This window comes from Chelonia mydas, chromosome 1 (assembly GCF_015237465.2).
Source record: "Chelonia mydas isolate rCheMyd1 chromosome 1, rCheMyd1.pri.v2, whole genome shotgun sequence".
Classification (NCBI taxonomy): domain Eukaryota; kingdom Metazoa; phylum Chordata; order Testudines; family Cheloniidae; genus Chelonia; species Chelonia mydas.
This window is the reverse complement of record NC_057849.1, coordinates 244,307,271-244,332,939: the sequence shown is the minus strand read 5'-3', so window position 1 is coordinate 244,332,939 and position 25,669 is coordinate 244,307,271. Positions and strand designations below refer to the sequence as shown.

General features: G+C 41.0%; 1 protein-coding gene across 6 annotated transcripts in view; it reads right to left on the bottom strand.

The window, feature by feature from the left end:
• CHRM2 (cholinergic receptor muscarinic 2) overlaps positions 1–25,669 on the bottom strand; it is a 136,643-nt gene that overhangs the window by 82,936 nt on the left and 28,038 nt on the right. The window contains exons 4-5 of one of the 6 annotated variants that reach the window (XR_006289033.1): positions 11,755–11,835; positions 8,737–10,032 (exon numbers count right to left, since the gene is read on the bottom strand). The exons of 3 other annotated variants lie outside the window; for them this stretch is intronic. The gene's annotated coding sequence lies outside the window, so the exon portion shown is untranslated. Of the gene's footprint in view, positions 1–8,687; positions 11,836–25,669 lie in introns of those variants that run through there. 2 more of the 6 variants (XR_006289028.1, XR_006289034.1) reach the window with 2 other exon arrangements.

The window sequence follows — 25,669 nt, the reverse complement described above, 5'->3', positions numbered from 1 at the left end:
CTCTAAGGTGCCACAAGTACTCCTTTTCTTTTTGCGGATACAGACTAACGCAGCTGCTACTGTGAAACGAGTCCACTTTCTAGTTACACAATAGCTGGAAGCAGTCTGGGATGAGTGCAGTTCTTTGTTCTTTTCATGTGTAGGAAGAAAGGCTTGGCCTGTTTGAATCTGTTGGAGAGGATCTAATGATTTTTTTTTCTTTGCCTTAATTTTTTATTAGTTAAAAAGAAGGGGGAAAAATTGCTGTTGCAGGGGCCCAAGTGAATAAGACAGGGCTGTCACCTGCCTCTGTTTTCACCAGATCACTGTGGATTCTGTATCTTGAAGGACATGGACAAAAATCCAGGAGCTATGCAGATAGAGAGAATACCATAAAAAGCTTGCTTACTGAGTGTAAAGATGACTTAGTGCATGAGGTCTGGGAGCACTTCTCAGCCTTTTGACTAAGATCAAGTTGAGAAGCAAAGTTGGGATAGTAACAGATATACTTCCCCGATGGATTGGTATTTTCTAAGGGACAACCTATCCTAAATTCTCAATCATTGAGGGACAATCTATATTCATTCCTATATTTGCTTTCTACAACCAACTCTCTGAATAACTTTTCATGAGTGATGTACCCAAATATTTGGATGCTAATATCTAAACTGTATTGTTAAATTTATTCTCCTACATTTGGGTTATTTCAGATTATGTACTATATGTAGCTTATGATTTTTAAACCAAACTTTGTATCTGTGGATAATCTAAGCACTACACCCAGATGTACAGACACTCTTTCCTCAAACTGTGTATTATATAATGTTAACATTAGCTTTAATAAAATTTCTAAATCTGTTTAATATCAGATATTTCCTCTATCAGGAGACAGTATCCTGCCCTTGAAGGACTTACTAATAGATTGTTTTTCTATCTCTGATATGAGCCCACATATGTCATGAGGACATACATTGTGACATGACACTGTTGAAACACATTACACCATCATCACACTGGTGCACCATTATGGCATCATTGTGTCGTTGTACTTGGTCCTGAAAATAAAGGTTTTAAAGGTGACAACTGTAATCAGATCGAGAGCACTGGCTTATCACCATCATAGCTTTGGTTCAGAGATAGCTTAGGGTTGTTCACAATGAAATGAGACGCTATTAGAACACATTGCAAAAGCACCACACAGTTGGAAACATTTTGATATTTTTGCACATTTTGTGATGAGCTGAATTTTTATCTGTTTGGATTCTGTGTAAGACATTGCTGAAACTAGGCGGCTGTACTGCTTTAACTATAAATTCCTGAACTGGAGTTCAGCCAAGAGTCTTAGATGAACATACCTAATTTTATGAAACATACCATCGGATGTATAACAAACAGAAGAGGCTCATTCCAAAATTCATGGGCTGTAAAGAATAAATGAATAAAAGATAGATTTTGTTCATTTCATATTCATACCATGTGCCATATCCACACCTACTGTAATTAACTTTGCAAGTAACACACCATGAGACACTATCAAATGATTTTCCATAATTAAGATATGTATTATTCAAGCATTTGATATGATGTCTGAAGAAATGCTACTCTCACAATTAATGCTTGGATATGAGCATTGTCTGTCGCATGGATTGAAAAAAGCCATGGGACTGCAAGCGAAGAATAATGTTTAACTGCAATGTACCAGATCTGGAGGGAGACATCTAGTGATGTGTCACTGGGAGCTGTGAAGGTTTGTTTTATAGAACATATTCATTAAAGGCCTGGAAAAAAACATTCAGCATGTAAATGAAATTTACAAATTATACTAAATTTGGAATTAATCCAAGCAACCGAGCAGATGGAGAAATAATACATAGGGACATGGACACTGATTCAGGAAAGCACTTAAGTATGTATTTAAGTCTATCCCTATTCAGGGGAGCATTTAAGCACATGCTTAACTTTAAGTATCTACTTAAATCCCCATTGACTTCAATGGAACATAGGCACATGCCTATGGTTAAACATGTACTTAAGAGCTTTCTTGAGAAGAGATGCTTTCATGAATCAGGTCCTTAGAAAGGTTTGAAACATGAACAGAAAAGAAAATGTTTCAATTAGCAAGTTTGGGAGAATAGTCAAACAAATATTCAATAGGAGGGAGGAAAAAATAATGTGGAAAGATACTTGGGATTATAGTAGACATTAATTGCATGTGCTTTAGCAGTGCTATATAGCAATGTAAAAGAGCAATACGATTTCGGACAGCATAGTGAGAAGCACTGTGTCATGGTGGAGAAAGGTACTAGTCGCTCTCGCTATAACAATTCTGCTGAGTATGCACATGGAGTACTGAATTCAGTTCTGTGCACCTCACTACCAGAAAGATGTAGACAAATTACAGAAGGTTCAAAGAAGAGGATAAAAAGAGCTAGATACAACAATGACAAAAGGGAAGGGATGGAAGGATGTAACATTTGATTCATGTCAACATCCTGGAAGAAAAGGAACTTTACAGCATGGCACAAGGTGGTATAATCAGAAGGGAGAATGGGATGAAATTAAGAAAAAGGAAAAACGAGATTGAATATCAGGAAATCACAGTGAAATTGCCCTCTCTAAGGGAAGAGGTGGAGATACAATGATCATAGGCATTTAAAGTCAGGCTGGAGAAGGACTAAGAAACATATTATGGGGAACAATGAGGGGGTAGAAGAACAGTGTACTGCTAGGTGTCCTAATAAGTCTTTTTCTACCTCTGAGCTCTATAATTCCATAATTCATTTCATTGTATTTATCTAGCTTTCTTAAGTATGGCTAGCAAATTAACACAAAGTCTTAGTACATCAAAAGGATATCCGTGCATGAAACAGCAATACTATTCCATAGTATGTATAGGGCTAAAACACATCGTGTTTCCATGGGCGCACACTAAAGGTAGCACTCTAGTACACCTGTGCCAAGAGCATGTATAACCTGCTTCCTAGTGCTGGAGAGGACCCAGAAGGAGGAACCCACTAATGGTATGTGAAGTCCTTAGTAGCACTAAGGCACTCTGATACCATGGTGAAGGGCGTGGTATAAGACAAGACTAGGTGTTTCTGTGTTGGGCATGGGAGGGCTGTGGCCCCACGTCAATGCATGCTAGCATAGATGTTAAACTTTTTTAAAAGTGGCTGGTAAATCACTTTATAGATGTAGAAAGAGCCATTCTGCACAGTGCTTCCTCCACCCCTAGTGCCCAGGAAGTATTATAGGGCAGCTTCTCTACTAGTCTGAATTAGCATTGTTCCATTGTCTTCAAAGGAGCTACACCGATTTACAACAGCCAAGAATCTGGTCCTACGTCTTTTAAAGGCATAATGTATTTTAGCATAATGTGGTCTCACTCTTAATGTCATCTATCATTAGGTACTACCTAAAAATAAAAACACAGGCTTCTATGTATTAAACTTTTTCTATTGAAGTTTTTGAAACCAGGTCACATTGAACTAAAAACCAAAGCTTGGAAATGTCCTTATTAGGATAAAATACAAATGCATCATTGCATACACAATTTTGGGGGGTTTTACTGGGTTATACTTAACATTTTTATCATGACTACATGGTGACATATGAAAAATTAAGCAAATCAAAGAATAAAAAGAAATAATTGTATGGCATTATAGAATCCAAGTCCAAACATTTGTAAAGACATTACAAAGGGGTATCCTCAAAGAAAAGCAAAATCCTCTAGTAGTTTTCTCATTAAGGTTCAATACTTTAGTGGCAGAGCTTCCAAAATTATATTTAGATGGGCATAAAATTCATATATATGTTTATTTTGCAAAGGTTACAGTTAACATTAGAACTTCAAAATAATCATTAATAGCAGGGAAAAAGCTGTGAGGTAACTTGGTGTATAGATACAGAGAGAGAAAACACACACACACTCTTTCTCTCCCCTCCCCCACCCAAAAAAATTTTTTAGCTTTTCCCCTGCTATTAATTACTACTTTGAATTTCCACTGCTAACTGTAAACCTTTGCAGATCTATATCTAGATATAGGGATCTATATCTCTAACAGGAAGGTCTAACTACACTGTGGATTTAAATCTATCTGGTTTGTTAACATGGAAAACTCTACTATGCTAGAGCTCTCAAGAGAAAGCATGTTCATGATATATAATATTTCTGTAATATTTTAAACTGTAGCAAATCTAAACATCACATAACTAAAACACCGTTTGGGGTATTTGCATCTGAGGCAAGTTTCACGTGATTTAGGAGTAATTAAGGATAAATAGAAGTACAACTGTAAAGCCAGTTGGCCCATTTTCATTGCACTCTATTAAATCCATGGCTTTCGAGGGGAGCAAATTTCTTGTCTGTGATCATCAGGAAAAAAGTTGTAAATCAGAACCCCATTCTCAGGAGTCCTGTCCATGGGTGAATATACTGAAAATCAAATATGCTGCTGAAATAAAATGTTCATGAGACCTTCTTTAATGAAGGAAGATGTTTTCCACTGTTAGAAAACATTGTTTGGTTCAAGGGAAGTTATTATTTGTATACACAGATAAGGCACTCACAGTTAATGGGCTCATTAAGTTATGGGGGCGGTTGAGATTATTGTGGGCTGGTCCTAGGAGTATAGCATAAGGTACATGCTTATTTCTGGAAATTATTTTTTTTCTGGAGATTTAAAGTCAACTGAATTAAGTTCTTTGGGGCTGGCACTGAGACTCCCTGTGTGTTTGTACAGCACCCAGCATGATGGAGCTCTGATTGGCCCCTTTGGGTTCCACTGCTGTGCACATAAATAGGAAAGAAGTGGAACTGGTAGTCTACAGAATGTCTTTGCTAAAAAGTAACCCAGAGAAACAATTTTGTTCCATCTGATGCCACTAAGTGCTTTAGCAAATGCCATTCAAGGACTTAGCATAGGTTACAGGTTCCAGACCTCAGATCTTATCATGCCATTCTCTCCTTCAAGAGGAGAGATTGTTTGCAATGCTTGCTAATATTTTAACAAGGCGCTGTCTACACAGACACACACTGCTCACCAAGGGTATGAGAAAGCTCCCATTAGCAGCAAAATTCTCATTGGCTTTGGTGGGGCAAGATGGAGCCTCAGCAGAGTAACCACTTCCAACCCCATATACCAAGAGTACACGCCGACACATGCATCCTGCACACCAAGAGAGCAACCCCGCTCCGTGGCTATATGCTAACAGAACACCTTCCCCACCTCAATACAGTCAAGATAGCACCTCTGCCTCTTACTAACATGCCAATCAAGTGCCTCCTCCCCTGCCACACCAATCAATCACCCTCTTCCTCCATACAGAACAAAGCACCCAGTCACCAAATAGGCCACCACCGGCAGTACTCACATCCGACAGAGCATCTCTCCCCATGACAATCTGCAAACAGGGGCAACCCATCATACATACTCACACAGAGCTCCTTTTATACAAAGCCCAACAGGGCAGCTTCATACATCTTGCCAGTCAATAAGCACATCTCTGTATACTGCAGGAACTAGGTGTACCTTTGGGAAAGCCTGGATCACTTTCTTCTCCACTCATATCAAAATCCATCACTTTCTGGAGCAAGGAGCCCTGGTGCTGCTTGTAGGGAAAATTCATTAGAAATGACAGCCTAAGAAAGAGGCATGAAAGCAGATGCATGCCTCTTTTCACCAGCTTGCTGCCATTCCCCCACATCACAGTGCTCCAGGCTGCAGAGCAATGATCTGGGCACACAGAGGGCTAGTAAACTGGCATGCTCCATGGGCTTCTGAAGTTTTACAGGAAGGCTGAGAGCAAGGGCAACACAATGAGGAGGGTGTCATCAGCTTTATCCCACCCTTGGAATGGTCAGGGGCAACATCATGATGGACTTCCCAGCCTGGGCTGTTGGCAGCTCAGCTGGGTCATTAGCAACAGCTGTCTGTCCAGCAGCAATACATTAATAGAGCTCTGTCCCTGAGTCACTCTGTCCAGCCCCCTCTCGCTTCATATTTCATCATAAAAATTATATTGAGGATTATGGGGAGGCAACACTTTCAAGTTAAAATAAAACATCCACTGTGTTTTGAGAGGGGGGAGGTACAAGATATGGCCAAGATGCTCCTCAGACATTACCTTCCCACTCCTGCTGCTTAATAGAAGTGAGCTAGTACTCTGAACAGGATTCCAGCTGTGGAGGTTTCAGCCACAAGTGGGAGACACCATCACACCTTTTTGCTGGAAATAGGTCAGTATTTATTATGATTATTTTCTTTTGGCATTAGCAATTGTTGCTGAAGTACATGGGACTGTTTGGACAATTTTTAGACACAAATCCTCAGTCCTCTGACTAGTGAAGATTTAGCCCAAAGGTGTTTTTTCTCCCCCTCCATTAGGTATGCAGGGCAGAACTCAAAGTGAGCAGAAATGAGATGCGGGTAAGTTTCTTCTGGAAACAGAGTAGTTTAATACCAGTTTGTTGCCTAACTTAGAGCGGGGTGGTAACCACAAAAGTGACTGTAAAAGTGACCTATCTGGGATTCCATTCCAAGTTTGCTATCTTGCATTGATTTCTATATTATATTTGCTCAGTGTGAAAGTCAAAAAATGATCTCGCTACCTGCTGGTCCAGCCTGGTGTCTAAACCTGAGTTATGTTCCTCCAGGCTTTTACATCACCCCCAGTAATAATAATGCTGTGATTAGGACTTTGCAGACAATTTTGCTTATGGTGCATATGTCAGAATAGAATGCAGTACATTCTCGTAGATTGTAATAATTCTGCATTGCTAATAATAGACAAACTTTGGTCAGTAAATGAAGCAGAAATCTCTCAAGGACACATGTATACTGTAGAGAAAGAAGTGCTGCTTTCTCACGGACACTTCATAGACTTCATCTATATTTTAAGTGCTCAACTTTCATATTTAGCTACATCCTGGCATTGGGCAACAGTGTGGTTCCACCCTAACTGAACAGGAGCATGACAGTCATTGTGGACAGTCCTTCAGGGGTGCAGCACATACCTTGAGCACAACTGGGCAGATGTGCTGGCTCATGCAGAGGGGGAAGTCGGTCACAACCCCTCCCTCTTCCTACCTGTCCCTCTTTGGAGTGATGTATGCATAGAGGCAGTAGCAAGGAGCAGCCCTTGTGGAAGGAAACAGGAACTAGAATTGTGGTTGGTCTTTGTGCGGGGGCCAAAAGAAAAGAGAGGCTACTTCTCTCCATACACCTTTTCAAGGCAAGGGAGAGTAACAATCTAGCCAAGGAATGGGTTCTGTAAATCCTTTTAAAGCTGTCCCATTATTTATTGTGTCTGTCTTTATTAACTTCCCTATCTGACAATATAATATTCAATTACAAGCAGAATTTTCATCTTCACAACAGCTCTAGTTCCTTTGAGAACATATGAACACTCAGTGCTCAGGATATGGAGGACAGACCACTAAAAACACCCCATTATTTATGTTTTTCTAAAAACAAAACCAATAACCTATCAGAGAGAGGATCTACAGATCAAGGAGAGCCAAATCCAGCGCTGACAACTCTGATGATTTTATTACAAGTCTTATAATACTGGGTGTTGTTCTAAAAGCCCCAACTCCTGGAATCAGGTGATTCTGACAGTCTCCTCTGCAGTCTTAAAATAAAATGAAAGCTGAAACTTTGAAAATGTGAACTCTAAAGGCTCAAACACCAGGGGGTAAATAAGAACCCTGAGGTCATGATTTTAAAAAAAAATCTCATGATTTTTAAAACAATCTTGTGTTTTTCAGGGGCCTGACTTATTTTTGAACGTTTGGAGTTGGCAGTACTGCATGCCTCTCCTCCCTTTTAAATCCTCTCAGTCTTTGTTGTTAGCCACTGCTAATGTCACACTCTGTTGAAATGGTCTACAGCAGCATGCTGCGGGGGCAATCTCTAACAAGACAGAGCCAGGATAATCCCCAGAACCAGGGCTGGGACTTGACCACGTGGCTGATTGTCTTATAAAAATAAAAGAAGAGAGCTAGAGAGAGGAGGTGAGTGAGTTCTCTCACCAACAGGAGTTGGTCCAATAAAAAAAGATATCGCCTCACCCACCTTGTCTCTCATATCCTGGGACCGATGCAGCTACAGCTACACTCAGTATAAAAGGAGTCATTCAGGACTAGATGTAGCCTTTGCTCGGTGCCTGGGGAAAGGAGTGGTAGTTGTATCACCACAGGAGAAGCACTCAAAGTCACAATTCCTTACCCCCTTTCCATGGGGGGATGTAACTTAATGAAGTCCTTCACTCCGCTAGCCGGCATGGGGCAAGATGGAGCCACGTCTCCCTCCAATCTTCTCTGCCCCCTGCCTGCCCATCTCCAAAGGGGTGAGACACGCTGACATCTTCACAATGCCCCCATTCCCATTCTGTGAAAGTGGGGGAGCACTAACATGAAGGAGCAGAAGGGTGTCTAACTCACTGCGTTAAGCTGGGCCAAACTCGGACCCTTTATATGGGCCACTTTCAGTGCGGTCTGTTAAACGGATTGCCCAGCCCTACCCAATGCCAAAAGGATGAATTTACAGCCCTTATTAAATTGGCAGGTTGAAATGAGCAACTTCATTAGCCGGTTGCAGCATGTGCTGAACATCGCACAAGCTAAATGCACCAGCTGGGATGACTCAGCCTGCTAACAAATATCCATATGCTGTAAAATTCCATAAACAATGAAAATAGCCTTTTGTTGGTTCAAAATGTATTTTTTAATTTTAATTAAAAAAAAAAAAAGCCCTCTGCAACCAGACACAGAGCAGCTGTAGTTAAATCTACAGGTACAACATACTGACTAATCGACTGTCTTGTTGGAATGTAATACAACGTTGAATGCAATCTGAAAATAACACCTAAAAATAAGAAAAACGGATTATATGAGAGCTGAGATTTTTCAAAGCAGTCTGAGGGAGTAAGAATCCATTTTTGGAAGGGGGGAGGAAACAAACCACCCTCCTCCAAAAACAACCCTAGAGTCCTGGCCAATGTTCTCCCTTTCAGTGAAGCAGTGTGACTAGCCTATGCTGTGTGAGCACTGCTCTTGAAAATGCCCAGCAACTGAGTGCTCTGCCAGACCTAACAAAATGGCTAACTATTGTACAAAAGGAAATTACATTTGATACTTAAGCATGAGTATTAAGAAATACTGTTTACCAACTGTGAAATAAAAATGGAGCACTGCAAAAAAACAACCACCACCCCCCCCCCCGCGGCCTCAGCCCTCGCAGCCACTGCACTGCAGCATCCAACTCATTGCATTGCAAAGCCCTTTTCAATATTTGTAGCGTGGAATATGTGCTGGAAATGCCAGTTCCTGATTAGCATGAGTGGAATAAGCCTTTTGAATGTCTCAGTGACTTTTAGCCACTTTGGAATCCAAAAATGTCCTTTGTCACGTACGGTCATTGGCAAGAAACACCACCCTGTGCACATTCTCACTCTCTGTCTGGTGTGTGCAGCTACTGAAGAGTGCTTTGGAGAGGGCTCTCCTTACTCTTGTGTCAGCTCAGCAGTATGCTAATGGCACACTCGAAAGTGAGTAATGCACTGACTCCACTCTCTGTGATTATCAACCCACTCCTCTCCCCAGTCATTACAAGCCTTTTTAAGGGCACGGGGGAAAGAATAAAATAAATGGCCATTGAGCTATAGGCCCTTTACAAATTCACAGCACATAAAACATCCCAAGCAAAGTGGAGAGCAAGAGCGCTTGTAATTCTATGTAATTGCAGGGCCACTCACAATCAATACAGTATAATACAGATACATTGTTTGTCTTGGGAGTCATTCCCCCCCCCCCCAAAGATTTCTCTCTCTCCCCCAAAGAAAAGAGAAGGTAGAAAAGCCTTTTAAAAAAAGTCAGAAGTCTGTGAAAAATCCATCACTTTAAATTGCTTGTCAGTGGCAGCCCAGCCATATTTAAATGACGGTTCGATGCAGCATGCACAAGGATGTCTTGTTTCATTTGATTCTTGCTTTTGCTTATTTCCCTTCCCATTTTCTCTTCCTTCCTCCCCATCCCCCAAAATAGAAATCCTCCTGTAAGGGAGAACAGAAATGTAAATGGACACACACCTTTTAAGCAATGAACTCACTTCTGCCATTGGCTATTCTTCAAATCAATACTCTCTGATCCTGCTTCACTCTCCCTGGAGGGCCTAGGTGCTCACAGGCACAGCAAGCCGATGAGTCTGCAGACAGCAGTCCCATGGCTTGCTGGACTAAGCAAGTGTTTTCATCCCCACAGTTATTCTTATCTTCCAGCCGTATGTAGTACAAAATGCCTTTGCTCACTTAGAGATGTTAGGCCCAGGTGAATAGCTCAGGAATCAGTATGAATCTAGTTTATATAAATGTTTGTTTTCATGCACAAGATATGACCCTATTTGTAGACCAGGTTTGGTTTAATTCCTGGAAGGACACATCCATCACATATTTCAACAGCACTGCAAAAGGCATTACCTTATTCTTGCTATCATCATTATCCTCATAGGAACATAAGAACTCCATATCAGATCAGGCCACTGGCCTATCTAGATTCGGTCTCTGATAATGGCCAGAGCCACATGATTCAGAGGAACGTGTAAGAAATTCAACAGTGCACAGATCTTCTTCGGCTAATAACATGATTTTCTCCTTATACTAATATCATAGGTATCCTCAGGTTGTGGATGATTTGCTGCTTCTTGTCTGCAGAGGTGGGTTTTTGATTTCCCAGCTGGATGACACCCACCAACTTGGATGGAAATGACTTAATCAGAAGAGCTTCAGTGGGGGACAGAGAAAATGACCAGGTAGCTGAGAAGGAGTCATTGGCTTCCGCTGGTTGTGAACAGCTCAACAGCATGGAGTCCTCCAGGTTGGTGTATCTCTATAATCTTGACCCACCTGGAGATCCATGGTGTCGAACCATGAACTTATGAAGACAGCGCTACCTCCAAGAGGTGGGAGAGCTCCTCTTCACCCCCAGCACGTAGAATAGTCCATTACTTGCCATTTTCTTTGCCATTGGTTCCATTCCACACACATTCCTTTGACTCTTTTACTACTCGTTTTCTGCCATGTTTTTTCCTACATCATTCCACAACTTAATGCATATGTATGACTAGAAGTAGTACCTACCTGTCTGCTTTAGGCTTCTACTGCCCCCCATCCCCTTGGACTTGTAACAATGAGGCTCCTAGTGGACTTAATGGGATCTCTGGCTCTTCTACCTTTTTGTGTTGTAAGCTGCTCTATATGGTGTAGGGGTTTTATTTTTTTGCAAGAAGGTGAGCATCTAACATGAGCAGCTAACGATAAAGTTTGGGTCACATTTATCAAAATGTTTCATTCCAATTTTCACCTTCCTTTGTATAAGTTAAATAAAATGTTGAAAGTCATTTTGAATTGAAACTAGAAACTGTTTCAAAAATGCTGAAACAACTTTGACAATTGTGGGGGGAAAAAAATCAAATGTTTTGTATTGTACGACTCAGCTAAAGCAACTCTCTCTCTCTCACAGGTAGTTTGGGTTGCAACATATTGACTTCCAGTGAGAAAAAGTTTTGTCAGAAGATTCCTGTCCAGCTGTAGTGAACTCACACCACCAGTTGACTCCCACAGGGTTCAGATAGCCCACATAGAAACATAAGGAGGTACCCGCTCCCCCTTATGTTCATGTGTGGACGTATAGTCCAAGTCGCACTCAAGCACTGTCTTTTTCCAGGACAGTGCAGAGGTGTACATACACTCTCCACTCGTGGAGAGGTGTGAGCCTACCAGTTAGTTGCTCTCGGTTATACTCATTTTGCATTGCAGAGATTTGTTCAGAGATGGTCGTGACAAGATCATTTCCAGAAGCTGAAAATATAAAAATTAAGGTGAGCTGGCTAATCCATGCCAATAAATAACTGTTTCTGCATTTTAGAGTATTCTCTCCTGGAGACACCACACAAAGTTCTTCCAAATAGGCTATCTGGAGAAAATTCTCATTTCTAAATTAAATAGCTTTGCTATTTCTCTTTTCTTGCATTGTATTGTTGTGGGTAGTTGCCCAAAGACAAAATGCTAAAGGTTGGCGTATTTGTGGAGATTTGTGGGATCAGAGGGGGGAGAGGCATATATGTGCTAAACATTCAGCTACTCCCTCAACCTGAAGTTACAACTTCCCAGTTTATAACCTTATCATTTGTTGCAGTGGAGATGATTATGATGGCAGAGAAGAGGCAACTAATGAATATAAACAGCAGGATCAAATGAACTCCTAAGCAACAAAGAACCTGGCTTTCATGCACAGGCTCACGGTAGTTTAAAGCAAACACACAGACCCACAAAGATACTTAGGCTCCTAACTTCCACTGACATCAATGGAAGTTAGGAGCCCAAATACCTTTGAGAATCTGGACCAAGCTGAATCCTGTCATCCTTACTGAGTAGTATCTTATTCCTTGGAAAGCCCTATGAAATATGTGCAACTGCTGTGAGTAGCAATTTACTCCCTGAATAAGCCTTTTGAAGTATAGGGAACTACTAGTGGCTAGCATATTACTCCTAGAGTAGCCCTATTTAAATACATAGGACTATTATTGAGTAGCATGTTAATACTTGAGTAGCCCTATGGAAATACACAAAGGTTGCAGCTGAGTAGTATCTTAATCCTGTAGTAACCCCACTAAAATATACGGGACTATTAGGACAATGGTTCTCAATCAGTGGTATGCATACCCCTGAGGATATGCAGATGTCTTCCAGGGGGTACATCAACGCATCTAGACATTTGCCTAGTTTTACAACAGGCTACATAAAAAGCACTAGCAAAGTCAGTACAAACTAAAATTTCATACAATGATTTGTTTATACTGCTCTATATACTATACGCTGAAATGTAAGTACAATACGTATATTCCAATTGATTTATTTTATGGTAAAAATGAGAAGGTAAGAAATTTGTCACGAATAGTGGGCTGTGACCCTTTTGTATTTTTATGTCTGATTTGTAAGCAAGTAGTTTTTAAGTGAGGCAAAACTTGGGGGTACACAAGACAAATCAGAGTCCTGAAAGGGGACTGGAAAGGGAGAGAGCCACTGTATTAGGGGAGAAGGGTACTGTGCTGAGAAAGTGTGGCAGAATCAGGAACAGGGAAGAATAAGGAAGAAAAATAGACACAGTACCTGATAGATCTAAATTGCTACTAAGCTGCATGTTTTTGAAAGTTTTCTACTAAGTGTCAGCAGTCCCCTGATTAATTTATTAGATAACGGATAGTGTAGATTTATTGGTCTTGATTTCATTGGCATCAATCTGGCCAGTGAAAGCTTTACTAGAGCAGTCAGCATCAGAAAGTCTGGAAGAAACTGGTAGCTGCTTCCATAAAGTAGTAGTTTAGGTGGAAGATGAATGTTCTCCCTGCCCTTGTCTCCTTTTCAAGTGTCTCTCCTGCCTCCTCCCCAGCCCCTGAGGAACTGTAAACAAATGCTTCAAATATGCTGTAGTGAGATTGGCAGTAAGATACCAGATCACTGAAAAACGGTCATTTATGTTGCATTCAGTTACTTTCACTTGTAGTCTTGTCACCACTATAGTAGATTAGCTTCAAATGCAGCATCAGAAAAAAAGTTTGTTCAGAATTTTCTGACTGGTGACGACAGCACAAAGAGATAGACTCCCCAGTGAAAGCCTAGAACGATCGCTTCTTCAGAGATGGGATATAGATGGAAAGCTCTGAATTTAGCCTTCTTTCAACTTAGGTTAAACATCTTGGGGGTGGGGGTGGATTTCTCCAGGCTTCCCCATTGCACAGGATGAGACATACATCCCCTGCCTCCAACACTGGGCACCACCAGCTATCTCAGAGGAAGGGTCAAAAACTCGCTGCAGGGAGTCATGGGATAGTTTGCCCCCAATAAAAATTCCTCCACCCTCCTGCCCAACAGACAGAGGTTGGATTATTCCCTGAACCAGGAGAATTCATACCCCTTCCAAAACCCTTGAAGTGTGTTTGTTTGGTTTTTTTAACTTGGAGGAGGGAGTTAATATTTACTGTTATAACTGCATGTTCTCATTGTTTATATAAATGTCCAATCCTTTTTGGAATCCTGCAGAGTTTTTAACCTCAATGATATTTTGTGGCAATGAGTTCCACAGGCTAATTATGTGAAAAAGAAATTACTTTTATCAAAGTATCTTCTCTTTTCTTCCCTGCTGGTTCCCTTAAAGACCACTGTTATGGTATCTCTCACTTCAACTAGTAAGGGCCAGATAAAGCTGCCTCCATAGCCCACAAATGATACTGTGAACAAATATGATGGCTCAAAGGACCTCTTCTTTTCTAGGAGGTGAACATGATGGTCTTGGGAGATCAGATATGCTGCTACTATTCTACAAGTTGGGTAATTACATTCTTCAGTCCTAGATTTCTCCTGCAGTTATAATTAGATAGAGTATTCTTCATTCCTGCCCTCAGCTGATATGCAGCGGTGTTGTGCTTTCTGAAATGTTTCACTCCAGAAGTAGCTGTATTTCAGTGGTGGGTAACGGATAAGATTGTACAATCAATTATTACTGTATTTTATGATTGCATGTAGATGAAAGGTGACATGTAAGAGTAAGACCATTATCACTACCAGCCGAGCACTTATATTAAACATTCCTGATGTCTGATTTTTGTGTGTGTGTGTGTGTGTGTGTGTGCGCGCGCGTGCGCGCACGTGCCTAAGAGGCCTGATCTTCAAAAGTGCTGAGCACCATCCGCTTCAATTAAAGTGTATGGGAGCGTGGGTGGGTAGTGGTGTTTCCCAGAAGCTCTGAAAATCATGCATTTCCCTATGGTACTCCCGTGAAGAATTCAATTTAGTTTCTCCCAGCAATAGGAGGGATTTCCACATGTGTCAGATGGGAGTTTGTGTTGAAAGCGTAATTTAATTTTCACAGCACTGACAGCAGTGGAACTTAGCATGAAAGTTACTTGTAAAAGTAGGTTCTGCCAAGTCGGAGGAATTCCATGTTTGTTAAAGGCAATAAATCAAAGGATCAGACAGAGGAGAGATGAGCATTTTTAAACCTGGAACACCAGGGGTGAAATCCTGGCTTCACTGAAGTCTGTGGCAAGACTTTCACTGACTTCAGTGAGGCCAGGATTTCACCCTAAGACAGTCAAATACTTTATGGCTATCCAGCCTGCTTAGTCTTTTAAGGGGAAAAAGGATCTGATTTCCTGCAATGGTTCATCCTTTCTTAGTCTGAAGAAAGCTATTGTCAAGTACCTGGCGTCTGCAAGCTTGTGGGGTGAAATCCTGGCCTCACGAAGTCAAAGGCAAATCTCCCGTGACTTCAATTTGCACCAGGATTTCCCCCCTGATGGGCACTTTTGATGTAAGATTTCCGTGACCAGCCAGAATCTATTGTATATCTCGACACCCTTTCTACTATTGAGCTAACGAGTACTCGCTGTTGGGTGCTCTAACTGGAGGGCTTTTCACTGTGTTCAATCACATCCTTTTTGCAGTCTGTCAAAGAATGAAATGATTTCTAGAAGGGCCAGAACTTGCCTGAAGACCAGTAAGGGCCAACATTAATCTAAAGCCTTAAAAGGGACAGAGAATACGATGGAATTACTCATTTCAGGGCTGATGCTGGCATTACCCAATAATGTCACCATGCAAATTCCATGTTGCAAAATATCCTGCTCAGTCAAACACTTAAAACCAAAACTGAGAACAAAAGAAATTTCCCCCTTATTGTTATATTCACCTTATAAGCCATACAGCTCACCTCAGGAAAGAAATCAGAGAAAAAGCCAAGGATGAAATGAACTGATTAGCACTGGAATGATTGGCTAAAGACATCAGAATGTCTAATAATTGCTTATCACATAAATTGCATGATAATAATTGCATATAGCTATGCAATAGGTACTGTAAAAAACAATCAAAGGACAGACTTCAGATCTAGGTTTCTTCTGTCTGGAGCAATATTTTTAGATGGTACTAGGGTGATATTCTCCTACAGGGGAGCTCTGAGACTTCATCGACTGGGGCAGTTGAATTACAGAGAGGAGACTACCTGGCCATAGCTGGGATACAGTCTTGCCCTAGATCCAAATTTGATCATTTCCTTTGTGAGCTTATATAAGACCACCTTTTGAAAATGGCATCTACTAACAAACCAATATGTATTAAAAATAGATCATTTGGTGAGGAGGTCGCTCTTGATAACTCCCTCCCGTGACACGTCTGGGCTCTGACAATTACGGCATGTTTACTGCTGAACAGGGGTGGGAGGAGCATGTGGCCATGACATTTTCCAAAGAAAAGGCATAACATCTTAGATGTGCCGCTCTGCTGTCCCCACCTGCTCCTTAATAAATAAAAATAAATAAATAAATGCCTAACTCTTATATGGCACTTTTCATCTGTAGATCTCAAAAGTACTTAATAAAGGAGGTCAGTATTATCATTGTCGTGGGAGATGCCAATCTACTCCTACAACACTCTGCACATGGAATGCTGTTTAGCAAAATGAACTAGACATCTGAATCCTTGTATGGAAGGATCGTAGGGACAGCACAAGTCAATTCATTCATCGAATAGCCGGGCTTTAGATTCATGATAGCCAAATGACACTTTGAAAAATGTCACTCCACACACTATGCCATCAGAAATTTTAGCTTGGCAGAAACAGCCCTTTTTAAAAAATGCTGTGTGGGAAACAGCACATTTCATAGCTATGTTTGAGATAGGACATAAATCCTCAGAAGATAGAGGGTGACTTCTCATGCTATCACAACCATGGTTTCAGTGCAGCCATGGGCTTCAAAATGCTCCACACCCGCTGACCATTAAACTACCTTTTAAAAAAATATGAAAAATTTGATCATTTAGAGAATGCAGATGGCATTAAAATTCTGGTCTCAGATGTTGTTTTACAAGGAGGACAGGATATACTGCCTGACAGGATCTGTGATGGTGGCTGTCAGGAGAACAGGTAATCGCGGAGGCCTGGCTCACATGTGTCACACTCAGTCTTGTGATTCTCCTCAGATGTCAGGCCCAGGAGTTAAAGGCCATGCCCAGTTCTGCAGTGGCATGGTGCCTTGCTGGATAAATTTGTTTCAATGCTCATCATTATTTCTGTAAAGCTGCTAGGTGCAATTCCTGAGAGATGGCAGAGAGAGGAAGAGCACCTAGGAAGTAGGGAAAACCTCAAGCAAAATCAGTAAAGCAAACTCACTAAAGCAAAAGCGAAGATGGGAAGAAAGTGAGGGAACAATACACTATCCAATAGAGGCACAAGCATTTACTGTGACACATGTAACATTACTGTTAGTTAAACGTGGATGTGTAGAATGACAAAATCCTTTACCCATTAATTATACCATAAGTGACAGCAACAGAACTAGGAGGCAAAGATAAAATTTACATAAAAGACAAATTGTGTTAAAAGAAATGCTCCAGCCACGTATTCACAGTTTGGATACTGCAATGCAATACTGATTGGATATTGATTGCAAATCTGTTTATCTACTTTGTAATGACCTTCCCTAAAAACTTAAGGGAAAGATCGACAGACAGATGGATAGAGGATATGCAGACATTAAAAAGAGTGTATAGGGTTATTTACGAAATAACATTCAATGTTGCTCGACAAAAGCAAAAGGAAACTAAGAAACAAAAACCAACAGCAGGAGAAATTTATTTCTATTTCTTTACCCCTCAGAAAATAGTGGTTGTGCTAAAACATTATTAAGCTGACTTTTTTTTCCAACCAAGCAAACAGAAATTCTGGTTTCTTTCTGGCTACTTCAAGCTCACTCAGGACATGGGTGTTTTGAGCTAAGTTTTCACACCATGGCATTGTATATCACATGGTCACCACCAACACTGTTCAGTAGGATTGCTGTGGGACATGTCATGACATTGTGTGGGAGATCACTGAGTGTCTCAGAAGGAAATTCAACTTGTTGTGCAACATCATAATGCACAAAGCAGTGTTTCAACGTGTCTGTCATTGTAATACCAATTCCTACAAGTCCCACATTGCAGAGATTTAAGACAGTATGAGAGACTTAGCCTCAGGTCAGAGAGCAAGTAAGGCCTGGACAGCAAAACAAACAAAGTAATAGCCTGGGTTAGCAGGCTCTTCAAAGAAAGGGGCTACCTTGTGCTCCAAACAATTGTGGGATCACTATTCATTCTCTGGAATAACAGGCTTGTTGATATGATAATCAAGAACATGATATGTCACACAGTAATTCCACATAGCATGCACCATGCAATATCATGTCACATCACAAAGTAATTCTACTGAGTGATGGCCTAGCCGAATATACCCATTCAGGTGCTTGTAGGGCCCTCTGCACCACAGTTAACTTTTGAATTATTTGAAACACTAAATGTTTCAATAATGTCAAAGCATCTCAGTTGGACATTTTCAGAATGGATCCTTTTGACTTTTTGGTTTCTAAATGACTTTTTGAAATAAAATTATTTTATATAAGATTTAAAATGTCAGATTTGGAATAAATGTTTCAAGTTTATTTAAACAAAATGTTTTGATCAACCCCAAATGATTTTTTTAAAATTTAATTTCACAGGTAGTTTCATTTTTTTCCCCCCCATTCCATTTCGGAATGGAAAAAATTGAAATTGTAAAATTTCCCACAAACTGAAAACCCAGTTCACACCCAACTGTACTAGTGACATATTTCAGGATATCTTGGAAGACTACCTCTGACCCAACTGTGTTTGGATAAAAGGGTGTCCTTCTGCTGACACAAAGCATTAATAATACAGCAGATAACTCTGCAGGTTGGAACTGAAGTGTGCCCTATTTCCAGAGCAGCCCTGCCTTTGAGAAGAGTGTCCCCCACTGCTGTAGCCTGGCAAAGATTTCACTGTCTGCTCATGGAACTACTCCTGTAGGAGTTTATTGTCCATTAGCTTCCATAGTGCCAGCAGACTGCAAACTCTGCACCATCCAAGCCAAAAAAGCTCTCCATTCATTGGTCCAGAGCAGCTAGCCCAGCGTTACTCCTCTAGACACCAACATATGAAAGTAATTAATACAGGCAGTTTAGAGGTAAGAGGGAACATGCCTTCATCTGTCATGGAAATACACTGGACTCAAACATTTTAGAAGAAAAGGAATTCTCTGCAATAATATGGTATGTGATAGAGAAAGCAATAGCATTTCTCGGAGGGGCACTCTGGCCCTTCTTGGCTGATCATGTGCCGATTAATTTAGGATACTTTTGTAAAAGCTCCTTAGTCCTCTGCAATGGCTGCCAGGCTGTCCAATGGAATGCAGGCGGCCACCAAGAAACCCTGATATCGCTGCAGCTTTGGACACACCTTGTGGAGCATGCACAACGGGCTGGAGGAAAACGGAGCAGATGCCTGGAAACCATATCTCCTCCAGAAGCTGAGCTTGCAGAGATGTGTTAAATCAACGGCCGTGAGCAGTGCACGAAAGTGAGCTGAAGACAGACTAAATCAAAGATATATCTACGTCCACATGTTTCTGAATGGGCCGGTACAAATTTCAGTGTGCCCAGTGAGGGGGCCCAAATGGCGGAACCACCACTGCACATGTGCACTCTGAGCCTGATCCAAAGCCCATTCAGGTCAATGCGATATTTTCTACTGACTTTAATGGGCTTTGGATCAGCACCTTTGTGCAAATTATACCAGGAAATACTATGGGAGGAGTGACGGTGCAGTGCCAGGGCCTCCCAAGTAGCAAGAAGCTGTCTCAGCCAGCGTGGCTTTGCCTCAGCCATCACAGGTACCAAGCACAGAGGGACTGCAGCAGATTGGTGAGAGGACATTAATGGAAAGACAGGAAATGAAGGCAAATTTCAGAATTATTTTTAACTATAAAGAAACAAAAAGAAAATGAGTGAAATAAAAATCAAGGGCCAGGTTTGTGGTCCTATCTCCAGCTACTTTATGCATTACCCCGGGGTCCATTGTGGCCTTTGGCTGGCCTAGAATTGGCAGAGCAGAAAGTTGGCACAGAGCCACCTTCTGTCCCTCATTCCACTCTCTTCAGCTGCATCGCATATAAACTCACCCCAACTGGTGATGAGCTTACCAGTACCGCAGCTGGTGATCCATATCTACAGGAAACAAAAAACTGGGCAGCAAAATGGAGACGAAAAGTGGGGGGAGGAAGGGAAGAGAGGAAAGAGAAATACATAAAAAGACAAAGCTTCTAGAAAATAAAAGGAGGTAAGGAAAAGCAACAATAAATATAAAAGCAACAGAAGAAAGATGGACAAATAGCAAACTGGAACAAAGTTAACCTCTGGCACTGCTAAAAATACAGGACAGCTTTAAAAAAAACAAAAAACCAAGATGTAGAGCTGATGAGAAAGACTTCAGAACCAAACTGGACTGAAAAGGGAAAGACAGAGTCTGAACCAGCAACAGAGATGGTGTCATTGCTAATTTATTCCTCTAAGAAAATTTGTGCAGGCTGCTGGAGTCACGTGTGTTGCCATCACCAGACTCACGGATGCATTGGCAGCGTTGCTGCAGTTTCTTAATTCCTTCTTTCCATTTTCATTAGATTAGACTCAATACATTCAGGATATCAGGAAACACCTTTCCTCCCCCTCAAGATGATGCATACAAAACAAAGAGGAGGCGTCAGTCACTCATTTTGACTCTGAGTGAGTGGACACAAAGACTAGATCTTGTCAGTTTTATACAGGAATATTTCGCTGGCCTAAGGCCAAGATGAAAAACAGAGCAAGTTGGATTGCTTTTGTGTGGGCGTAAGATTATTTATTATATGTATGACCTCCCCAGGACCCTGTAATGATTTTATTTCAGTTGCAGCCAGAGAAATAGACCTTGGATTGAGTTATTTCTTCAGGAAGGATAGATGATGTTTTTAGACTCTTCCCTCCTGCCCCCATCTGTTCCCTCTACATTATGGGTTTGTTCTAGAGCTGGTAGAATAGTTAAACACTGGTGCTTAATTTGTAATGAAAGAGGTGCTGGGGCTCAAGCAATGATTTAAATTTTACACTTGTTATGACTTTGAATGTGCGATGATATTATGGTCATTACCAAGGATAATAATGGTATGGTATTGCTACCCTTACTTCCGCACTGCTGCTGATGGTGCTGCCTGCAGAGCTGAGCAGCTGGAGAGCAGTGGCTGTTGGCTGGGAGCCCAGAGGTGCTGGGGCTATGAACTGACAAGCCGACAGGTGTCGGGATTCAGGACCGGCAAGCCCCGATACAAATAAAGCGCTCAAACACAATAAAACCAAGACCCATTAATATTTTACAAGCAGATGTGCAGACTCCGCTCAGTTCATGCTCATTTATGGTGTCATATTATTAATCATTGCAATTATTTGAACACATGCCAGGTATTTGCATAAATGCTTGCAAATCCCAAGATTTTCACTAATTTTAGCACAGGTGATTACTTGTCTGAAAATTCAGACCTGAACTCCATGATTTGCTATTTGTTCCTCATTATTCCCAAGTTCAAAATATTTCACTCAGTCAGGCCCCAATTCAGGACAGTACTTAAGCACATACTTTGACTTTAGTGAGATTTACCCTGTCCTGAATAGGGATACTTTAGTAGGACCAGGTAACCTATGGAAATGGATCAACCACACAACATGAATCGCAATTAGTCGAAGAAAACATACAGTGAACAGCCCCTAGTGTGAAACTTATTGATCCAAATTATTCAGCTAGTATTTAGGTTTTATGAATAAATTCAAAGAAAATGAGATCAGATTGCAAGTGATTCAACCACAAAAAAGAAGTGAAGCCCCCAATTTACACACACACACACTTAACTGGAGCATGTGACTAGTCCCACTGAAGCCCAGGTGGATACTCATGTTTCAAAGTTAAACATGGGCTTAAATGTTCACAGAATCAAAGCCTCAATTTGTAATGAATAATTCTAGTCTACTTGAGGAATTTCCTATTGGCCACGTCAACAGTGAGAGTTACCTACCATATGGTACAGTGTAAGGGCTAGTCTACGCTGGCAGCCCTTTAACATGCCTTGTGTGGTCGTGGTCCAGAGCTCACCCAGTGCTCTAAAAAACCACCTCAACGAGGGGCGCGGCTCCCAGCGCTGTTTACACTGGTGCTTTACAGCTCTGCAACTTGCTGTGCTGCGGGGGGTGTTTTTTCTACACCCCTGAGCAAGAAAATGGCAGCGCTGTTAATTGCCAGGGCAGACAAGCCCTAAGGCACTCCAAATGTAGACTAAGCCATTCAGGATTATTAAACTTTAATTTTATTCACCAAAATGTCAACATTTTGGCCCAACGTCTTTTTTCAGGACATATTTCAGTAATAACAAATACATATCCTCCCCCAACCACTATCTCACAAACCTTATCTGTCTTTACTTCTCTCCCCAGAAAATTGACTTTTTGTTGGAAAAAAAAGGAAAAAAAAGGAAAACTTGAAAATCCCAACATTTGGGGGGTTTGGCCAAAAAGTTTTGATTTTTGAGATTTTTGATTTTCTGGTTAAAATATATATATATTTTTTTTCCCAAGGAAAGCAGATACTTTCTGTGAAAATTTTCATTTAATAGAAAACTCAATTTTTCATTGAAAGAGTTTTGATGGAATTTTTTTGACATGATAAAATAACAACCTGCCTACATCTCTGTAATTCATTTAGCATCCATCACTTTTCAGAATACAGCTGAAAATATATAATTTTTCCCCAGCCCAGGGTGTTTAATTTATCCCTCTCTCTGATGTTATGTATTATCTGTCATTAACCTTAAGAGAGTTTATCTGGAAGAAGCTACAGTCATATTGCTCTATAGTATTTTAATTAATTCTGATTTGTTATGTGCAATAGTTTAATAAAATGTACATGATATTCAATAGTGACAGGATCAGCTCACATATCGCTGTCAGTGGACAAGAGCTGGAGACAGTGAAACAGTTCAAATATTTGGGGGCAATCATCACTGATGAAGAATCAAAGGCAGAAATTCGGGCAAGAACCGTGCAAACAACAGCAAAAGTGGCAAAGCTAAAGGAAGGAACAAGAGGAACAAGAACATCTCCCTGGAATCCAAACTGAAACTGCTGCACGCACTGGTCATCTTCATTTTTCTGTATGCGTGCGAGACATGAACCCTTATGGCAGAACTTGAATGGAAAACACAGGTAGTAGACATGAGATACTTCCATAAAATCCTGGGCATCTCCTACTTCGATCACGTCACTAATGAAGAAGTCCGCAACATTATCACCCAATGTGCTGGGTCATATGAAGACCTCCTGATGACCGTGAAAAAGTGCAAGCCGAAGTGGTACAGCCATGTAACAAGATCGTCTGGCCTATCCAAGATCATCTTCCAAGGGACAGTACAGAGGAAGAGGTAGACCGAAGAGATGGATTGACAACATAAAAGAATGGACAGGAATGGACTTCACGGAGACTCAAGCACTGACACACAATCATCAGGGGTGGAGACAATTGGTTGATTGCTCATCAATGATGGTGCCCCAATGATCAATGTGTTTATGGGAGTGATGATAATGATGAATATTCAATAGCTGTGATACATAATCATTGTAATGAATTAAAATAGGGAAGAAAGAGCCATATAATTTAAAGATGTGAACTTAGACCTGAAATTGAAATTAGAAGGTCTTTGTGAGTGATATAGTAACTCCTACTCTGATAAGTGAATTAGGGAGTGGAAGTAAGACGACAAAGGAACAGGAAGACAGACTGAAACAATAGTACATACTAGTTCTAGACTATGTCTTGAAAAACATCAAGATTTTATGAATGCTGTCCCATTTGATAAATGTAAGTTTGATCACGAGTGCTACTTCACTTCCCAAGTATGTGGAGAAAGCAAAACCACAACTCAAACTGTTCTGTGTAAACAAGCCCAGTACGTTTCCCGGATTTTTTTAAACGTAGACCTATGCATTCAAGCTAATTAATCCATTCACTGCTGCATTCTACTAAGACAACAACATGCTGATGGATTTCAGAAGCAAAATGCGTCGATTTTCCCGAATGAGCTGTTCCCAGACAGAGCGGACACAAAAATGTTTTCCTCTGAAAGACTAGCAGCGTACTCAGTGCGAGGTGGGCTGAAAAAACTGTTGTAGTTAATTAGGGTTGGGGGGTGAGGTGGCAAAAGCTGAGCTAGTGTAACATCAGCTGAGCTCCATTAACTTAGATACAGCTACCCTGATGCACACAATTGAGAGTCTGGCCCATACTCTTCATTGTTGATTTGTATAGTGATTTGTTCCCGAATGCCAGGGAACCAATTAGAGATATCTGTACGCACATTACACACGCATTTTCTTTTTAAAAGAGTTATGGCAACTTCAACTGCCTTGTCATTTGCAAGTTTCTTCTACATCACTCTAAAATACAAAATGAAAATTAGATCTTCACCATCTTGCCAGTGCTTGGAGATGGCTCCTATTATTTGGCAGAAAACTCCTTGACATGTTATGTCCAGTTAAGGAATCCACTTCTGCAACCTTTACTTTAACTAGTAGCCTTTACTCGTGTGAGTAATCCCACCAGTGTCAATGGGCCTACCTGTGTGAGTGATCATGCAGATTCTGGCTACAAGGGAAATCTACCCACTGGAATTAGGACTAAGGGCACTGAGGTAGCATCAAAGACTGTAAATAATAATGTCAAGTTATATTTTTTTGTGTTGCTAACAAAGTGCACACAGTACATGCCTCTGCACCAAAGTGCAAGTTACATGGAAAGTACTGCTAGACTTTATGACCAAATGTGATTCAAAGGAGTCTGCAGAGGCTGATCGGAACCGCACACTGTCGTTACATAGCATTCATCAAATCATACACATGTAAGATGTACTCACTCTACCAGTAACAGGTCCAACAGGTATTAATATAGGAGCAACAGTGTGGCACGTGCCTTACAGACAACATAAAGACAGAATGAGGTTCCTGCCCCAAAAAGATTCCCTAGGACTACATTGTTCTTTCTCTTCTAGCCCAGATTATGGGCAGCATGTAGGGGCGTATGTTGCCCTTGGAGAACTGAGAGTCAGGGAGTTATAATTCCTTCTCTGCTCCCCTTCTCCTCTGGGATTCGATGGAGGGATCAGTTGCTTTTTGAAATTTTCTGTTGGTTTATTGAAATTTTGGATCATCAAAAAAACAAATTCAATTTTTGACTGTCAAAAAACTGAAAATTTGGGGCAGACTTTTCTCATCGCAAATTGAATTTTCAATGAAAACTTTAATTGGAAGCTCAACATTCAGATATTTTGACTAGCTATATGATTTGGTGGCTGAATCCAAATGTGGTCCAAATAAAGGGGCGCGTTTCCACTAAGAGTATACTGCAGGAGCCTCTCTTCATGGTCTGAGTTAGTTCCTGGCTTTAGACTTTTATGTGACTAAGTTAGTCCTGTTACAGTTGCACAGTGGTGCGGGCCACTGAGAGAATCTTCATCCTCTCACTCTCATCCTCCCTTATAATTGAGACACATTTTTCAGATGAAATATCATTTTGCACCTGTAAGTATCCATAAACACCGAATAGAGGAAGAGGTATGAGATGTACAAAACAGGGATAGATCGCGTCTATGTCAGGCCAACCCCTGCATCTGCTGGGAGTTGGAAAGTAAAAACAGCTCGTGACAGGCAGTAACCTGTTTCAATGGCAAAACGGC